The sequence below is a fragment of the Tursiops truncatus genome, chromosome X (genome assembly GCF_011762595.2).
Source record: "Tursiops truncatus isolate mTurTru1 chromosome X, mTurTru1.mat.Y, whole genome shotgun sequence".
Classification (NCBI taxonomy): Eukaryota; Metazoa; Chordata; class Mammalia; order Artiodactyla; family Delphinidae; genus Tursiops; species Tursiops truncatus.
In genome coordinates this window covers 49,651,341-49,659,211 of record NC_047055.1, presented here as the reverse complement: position 1 = coordinate 49,659,211, position 7,871 = coordinate 49,651,341, and the positions used below count along the sequence as shown (strand labels likewise).

Here is a 7,871-nt window from a genome sequence, read left to right as displayed (position 1 = left end):
TATCCCCCTCTTCAACTCAAACCCCCTTCCATGTCCTTCAGTAGTTTTCCTTTGGTACATCTCAGCATTTAAAAAGCCTCAGTTTTTGTTTCAGTGGAGTTGAATTCAGTTAATACTAACATCTCTCTTCCATCCTACAGTAGCCTGAGTAAAATGTGTCTTGCCAACTTTAACACATGCCTATCTTTCTCTTTGACAATTCAGTCTTTTCACTAAGTATAAGTATATTCAGGATTTTTTTTATCTCTTTATGATTCAATCTTATGTTTTTCTAGGAAGTTGTCCATTCAAGTTATTTAATTTGTTGACTTAACAATTGTTCACAACTCTTATAATCCTATATATTTTTGCAAAATCAGTAGTCATATTTCCACTTTCATTTCTGATTTTTGGCTACTTGTGGCTTCTTTTTCTTAGTCAATTTAAGTAAAGATGTGTAAATTTTGTTGATCATTTTGAAGAACCAATCTCGGTTTCATTGATTTTCTCTCTTATTTTTCTACTTGCTACTTTATTTATATCCACTCCAACCTTTATTATTTTTTTCCTTCTTTAAGTCTTGGGTTTAGATTGTTCTTATTCCTTTTGTTAATGGAAACATCACTTTTGTTGACAAGTTAGGGCCACAATAGACAGCTTCACAGAGCAACATAAATAAGACAGTCTCAAGAAAATGTAGTGTAAATTTGCAACAGAAGGTTAATACTTTTCACCCTCATCCTATCCCTCAGCACTATCCACTCCAACCTTCTCATAATCTTTCTCAAGTGCAACCATGTCCTCCTAGGCCTCAGAAAACTCTCTTTCCTCCATACCCTCACCAATATACCAGTGAACAAAGACGCACTTGGCATACATCAAGTCAAACTTGTTGTCTAGGCAAATCCAGGCCTCAGTAATGGCTATTGTGTTGCTCACAGCTCATGGTACTTTGGCCAGGTTTCCACTAGATACTGCAATGGGATGCTGGTAATTAGGGTCAACATTGAAGCCAGTGGGGCACTAATCCACAAATTGGATGGTGTACTTGGTCTTGATAGTGGCAATGGAAGCATTGACATCTTTGGAAACCACATCACCACAGTACAACAGGCAGCAAGCCATGTATATGCCATGGTGAAGGTTACATTTCACCATCTGGTTGGCTGGCTCAAGCCATGCATTGGTGGTCTCTGTTATAGTAAGATGTTTTTGGTAGGCTTTCTCAGCAGAGATGATGGGGGCAAATGTAGCTAGAGTTAAGTACATGTGGAGATAGGGAACCAGGATGGTCTGTAATTCTGTCAGATCAACATTCAGTGCTCCATCAAATCTAAGGGAACCAGTGATGGAGGACACAATCGGGCTAATAAGATTATGTATAGGATGGTTAAGGTTAGTTGAGTGCTAACTCAACTAGTTAGTTTAGTTGAGTGCTCAATATCAAGATTTCTACAACTGGTGTCATAGATGACCTCATTGTCTATCATCAAGGCACAATCACAGTGTTCCAGGGTGGTGAGAATGGAATTGTAGGGTTCAACTATAGCTGTGGAAATCTAGGTGGTGGATAAATGGAGAACTCCACCTTGGACATCATGCCATCATCAACAGAGAGACCATTCCATCAGGAGGAAGGTGAACCAAAAACCAGTTCTCCCACCAAAGTTGTGGAAAACCAAGAAGCCCTGAAGACTTATGTACTGTTCAGCCACTTTCAAATTTGGTCCAAGACAAGGTCAGTGATCTCTTTGTCAATGGTGTAGTACCCATGGGCATAGTTATTGTTAGAATCTTCTTTGCCCATGATGAGCCGCTCAGGATGGAAGAGCTGGTGGTAGGTGCCAGTGTGAACTTCATGATGGCCATGAGTTCCAGCTCTAGAAACACTACCCTAATCCCATGTTTGCCAGCATCCATCTCAATGAAGAGAGTGTTAAAAGAGTCATCTCCTCCCCTAATGATCTTGTCATGTGACATCTGGTCACTGGGCTGGACACTATTTTTCAGGAGGTAGAGATCTCAGCAGTCATTGCCAAACTGGACTCCAGTCCAGCCAAATTAGATGGAGATGGATTCACACATGACTGGGATTTGTAGGGCTCTGCAGGGCTGGATGATGCAAGGGGACAGCAACAAGTATCACCCACTGACAAACTACCAAGCAATCTGGGGGAGAAGTAGTGAGAGGCTGTTTGGCTCCAAAGGAACCAATATACCCCTTTCTGGGACACGTGTCTGGAGGGTGGGCATCAGGTCCACCCTGCGCCTCTTTTTGTTGTTGCTTTGCCTTTTCTAGAAAAAAGTCCCAGTTTGTTATTACTTTAAAAAAACAAATTTCATTTACATAATTGTTCAAGTAGGCCTATATAGAGGTATTTTATTTTAATATATATATGTATGTAATTTTTCTCCTACAGTAATTCATTTCAAGAGAAATTTCACTATATCTTTTACAGAGCCCTAAAATGAGAGAGTTAACCATATTCAAATAAACTCCAAGGTATGGGACTGCTTCAGGCCCATTCCTCATTACAATCCTAAGCATGGGGGCTCCAGAGACCAAGGCAGAAGGTCTTCAAATAGAGCTGAATTGTTCAGTTAAGTGAATTATGGGAAGAAGACACAGTTTGCTGGCTCTGGCAGGCTCACCTCTAGAGTAGAACAAAAAGAACAGACGGGGGAGTTCTGAGAGTCACTGGAGCTATCTAAATGCAGAGAGATAGAACTGAGTGAGCTGCAGGGATAATACAATTTCAGTTACCTGCAAGGTGGTGAAATAAAGTAGTAACTTCATCTGCCTGACATGGAGGAAGTTTAGAGGTGTCCTTAGCATACTCATAGTGAAATATGTCACCCTTCCACTGTGTTAGCTGTTGGCAACTGGACCATACTTCCTAGTGACAGCCAGTTCAAGTCCTGTTAGTCAGTGCCAGTGCACTATAGGTAATGAAGCATTTCCTGCAAGCCTGTCTCCCGCGGCTGTCTGAATCCTTTAAAAGATGGTCTCCTTTGTCCGAGTTCTTAAGATGTAAAGTTAGGGTGTTGATTTGATATCTTCCTTATTTTTAATAGTTGAAATTTATAGCTATAAAATTTCCTCTTAGCACTACTTTTTGCTGGAGCTCTGATCTTTCAGGTATATACAGTCTTCCCTCCTATTCATGTGGGATTGGTTCCAGGATCCCCTATGGATACCGAAATCTGTGGATGCTCAAGTCTCTCATACAAAATGGTGTAGTATTTGCACATAACTTACACACATTCTCCCATATACTTTAAATCATCTCTAGATTACTTATAATATCTAATAAAATGTAAATGTTATGTAAATAGTCTGGCATGCTGTCAATTCAAGTTTTATTTTTTACAACTTTCTGAAATTTTTATTTTTAAAATATTTTCTGTATATGGTTAGTTGAATCCACAGATGCAAAACCTGCAGATACGAAGGGCTGACTATATGTTTATAATTGCTATATATTGTTGGAGAGTTGATTCTTGTATCAATATATAAAGTTCTTCTTTGTCCCTTGTATCAATTTTTGACAAAGTATAATTTTTCTGATATTAGTATAATCACTCCAGATCTCTTTTTGTTAATATTTGCATGGAATCTCCTTTTTCCATACTTTCACTTTCAACCTATATGTGTTTGTAGATCTAAATTGGGTTCTGGTAGCCCATAGTGGATCCTGTTTTATATCCATTATACTTATTTTTACATTTTGATATGGGAATTTAATCCATTTACATTTAAAATAAGTACTGAAAGGGAAGGACTTACTTTTGCCATTTTGTTATTTTCTGTAGCTCTTACAGCATTCTCCCCTCATTTACTCCATCACTGCTTTCTTAATTTTTCAGCCATTTTTTGTAGTGACACCTTTTAATTCCCTTCTCATTTCTTTCCGAGTATACTCTATAGATATTATTTTTGTGATTACCATGTGAATTTCATATAATATCCTAAAATATAATAATCTGTTTTAAATTGATACCAACTTAACTTCAATAGCATACAAAGTTCTACTCCTTTATAGCTCATCACCCCCACTTTATAACATATTTATGTATTTTGTACACAGTAGCTAGATTTATAATTATTTTTCTCTACATGTTTTTTAAATCCTGTAGAAAAATTTTAAAATGTAGTTGGCTAACCAATAATCACATTTTCATACTTGTCTATACATTTACCTTTACTCAGGATATTTATATTTTCAATGGCTATGAGTTACTGTCTTGTGTCCTTTCATTTCAGCTTGAACTATTCTGATTAACATTTCTAGTAGAATAAGTCTAGTGGTAATGTACACCCTCAGCTTGTGTTTTTCTGAGAATGATTTAATTTCTCTCTCATTTTTGAGGTATATTTTTGCCAGATATAGAATTTTTGATTGACAGTTTTCTTTTTTTCTTTCAGCATTTTAATATATGATCCCAATGCTTCTGGCTTACAAGGTTTCTGCTGAAGAATACTTTAATAATCTTACTAGAGATCCCTTGTACATGATAAGTCTCTTGCTATTTTCAGGATTCTGTCTGGTGTTAGAGTTTGACAGTTTGATAGTAATGTGTCTGGTTGTGGGTCTCTTTGGGTGCTTCTTATGTGAAGTTTTTGGAGCAACTTGGATTTGTATGTCTTTTACTCAGATTTTTAAAAAATTTTTGGCCAATTATTTCTGCAAATAATCTCTGCACCTTTCCTTTCCTTTTTATTCTCGGGACTTCCATAGCGTATATATCAATCCACTTGATTGTGGCCTGTAAGTACTTAGGTTCTGCTTACTTTTCTTCATTTTTTTCTTTCTTTTCCTCAGACTTGAAAATTTCAAATGTCACATCTTTAAGTTAACTTAATCTGTTTCTGCCTGCTCAAGTCAGAAAACACTGACTTTTTGAACCCTTCTAATGATTTTTTTTTAATTCAGTTATTTAATTTAGATCTCCACAATTTATGTTTGATTCTTTTTATCATTCCTATCTCTTTGTAAACATTCTAATTTTGTTCATGTATAATTTCTCTATTTATTTTACTTTAGTTCTTTGTCTATGTTTTTCTTCAGCTCTTTGAATATATCTAAGATACATGTTTTTAAGTCTTTGTGTAGTATGTCTGATGCCTTTGTTTCCTCGTGAATGCTTTCTGCCATTTTATATTCTTCCTTTTAATTTACCATATTTTCCTTTATCTTTGAATGTCTTGTGATGTTTTGTTGAAAATTGGGCATTTGAGAAAACAGCCACCTCTTCCTGTCTTTGCAGACTGGCTCCTTGCCGTGAAATGCCTTCATTAATTATCAAGAAATATTATGAGACTTGGGATCAGTCCATGGTGAAAGCTTAAGGTATTCTCAGGTCTTTTATGTTCACGTATCTTGTCTGTCTTTTCTGTGTGTATGTTCTCTTTTTCTTATACATGCCTGCTTTTGAATGTCTTAATTAACTGAAGAGTATGACCTTAGCTATTTCTCAGTGGCTTAAATGTTCTATCATATTCCTCTACATGTAATTTCTTGTCACAGGCATCTGAAGCTCTGTATCCCCCCCTCAACTTTTATGGGTAATCCCTTACTATTTACAGCAGCTTTTTATAACTTAAGAACTGAGCTGTGCCGCTTTTCCTATCTGAGCCCTGAGTGAGGCAGAAACGAAAATAAAACATTTCCTCAGGTATTCCCCAGACAGGTAAACATTACAAATAAGATTTTCTCATTACCCAGTGGTTCAAGGGAGGCCATTGGGAATTAGGCAATTGCTTCCTCCTGACCATGCTGTATCATGGAAAGGAGGAGTTGGAGCAAGGGTAAATAAATACCCCATGAAATTTCCTACTGCTCTGAATGTGGCTTTTTGTTAATTGGGAATTCACTTGGTTTCTCTAGACCTTTGACTATTTTCGAGAGTAGCTATAAACTTATTTATAAGTTTATATGAGTGTGAAGTTTTGTCCCAACATGCACAGAGATTCTTGGCAAAGATTGGGGACTTATTGTTCCTAGGAAGTTAAGAAATTTCTGTCCAAATATTTGTTGACAATTAAGCTAAGGAAAGATTGCAGTGGTCACATATGAGAAAGAATACAGACATTACAGAATTAGTTCAGAAAAAAGTCACTAAACAGAGAATAACAACTACAACAAAATAACAAATACTCAGAGGGGAGAAAATATGATTCCTGTGAAATACTCTACTTACCAAAATCAGAATACACATTTTTCTGAAGTTCACATTGAATATTTTCAAGGTTAAACCATACAATACATCTCTAAAAAAAGATATACAAATGGGCCATAAGCAAATGAAAAGATGCTCAGTATCATTAGTCTTTAGGGAGATGCAAATAAAAAACACAATGATATAACACTTTATACTCACTAGGATGGCTATAATAGAAAAGAATGAAAGAAGAAATATCACATGACAGAAGTCAGTCCCAAAAGGCCACATATTTTATGATTTAATTTATATGCAATGCCAACAATAGGAAAATCAATACAGATTGAAAGTAAATTTGTGGTATCTAGGGCTTGAGCCTGACAGTATTGAAGAATTTGGGTATGGGGTTTCTAAAGCCCACAGAATTATATACTTCAAAAGGTTAAATTTTATCATACGTCAATTATATATTGATAAAAGTGTGCAAATGCATTTCATTCTTCTAATAAATCAAAAAAATCAATAAACCATCTCAGTAAAAGCAGAAAAGATATTTAATGTAACACCATTAATGTTAACACTGTCAGAAAAGAAAGTATAGAAAACACTTCTTATCATAACAGATTATTTAACAGAATTTAGTAAACAGTATTCTTAGTAATGAAATGGTGAAATATCCTTTTTAAAATCAGTTAAAAAACATGATATCTACTATACTACAGTTATTCAACATAGCTCTAAAAGTGCTAGTCAGTGTGGTAAGACTAGGAAAATAACTAAATGTAGAAGGATTTGAAAATAAAATAAATAATTAAAAAATGTATCAGTATGAAAGACTAGAAGATGAATATTAATATACAAGATTTAGTTGCACAAACTAGCAAGAGCTATAGAATCTAATTTTAAATTATGAATCATTTAAAAAATGTAACAAAAGTTTTGCTATGACTGATTCATACACACACACACACACACACACACACACACATCTATATATGTAATTAATAAGTTTTTGGAAGACACTAATACTACTTAAATAAATAAAGGCAAATGCCATTTTCATTGAAAGGAAGATTCAATACTATAGATACTGAACCTCCCCAACTTGATTTGAAGTGTCAATGCAATTTCAATTAAAATTACTGCCCAAAAGTAGTGATATCAGAAAGATGGCACAGTACAGGGTCCCCAGTCCTGTTTCCCTCCCAGAACCACTGAATTAGCAACTATCCACAGATGAGAATGTCTTTGAGAGAGTAAACCACACACAAAAAAAAAGAAAACAAGAAAAAGTGCATTGGAAAGAATAATAGGAATGGTTTCAGTTTATTCACATGCCAGTCTCCCAGGTTGTCTCAGTACCCTGTTGAGTGCAGTCCCCTTGGCCTGTGATTTCTCCAGTGGAGGAAAGAGACACTCAGGTGAATATACAGATTCTCCACTGTTCCAGGGTGCTGCCTGAGAGGCCTCTTTCTGATTTCCCTCACAAAGAATATGGGGGGAATTGGTATGGTTAGACCACCTGGAACAAAGTAAAAGGGAGATCTCAGTAACTGATGCACATATCTTGATATTAGGCCCATCGCTCTATGTCCCCAGGAGCTGCCACTCCGATCAAGACCTTAGCAATGACTTTACCCAACTGAGGAGCCGTCCCAAACAGCCAACCTGGCTGCAGAACTCCTCCAATTAGTCCCACAATACTGGGGAGTCCAATCAGTATCCCTTCC

The 7,871-nt window shown here is 36.1% G+C and overlaps 1 pseudogene; it reads right to left on the bottom strand.

The window, feature by feature from the left end:
- Positions 1-699: 699 nt before the first annotated feature.
- LOC101338782 (tubulin alpha-1C chain pseudogene) lies at positions 700-2,064 on the bottom strand (annotated as a pseudogene).
- Between the last annotated feature and the right edge of the window lie 5,807 nt (positions 2,065-7,871).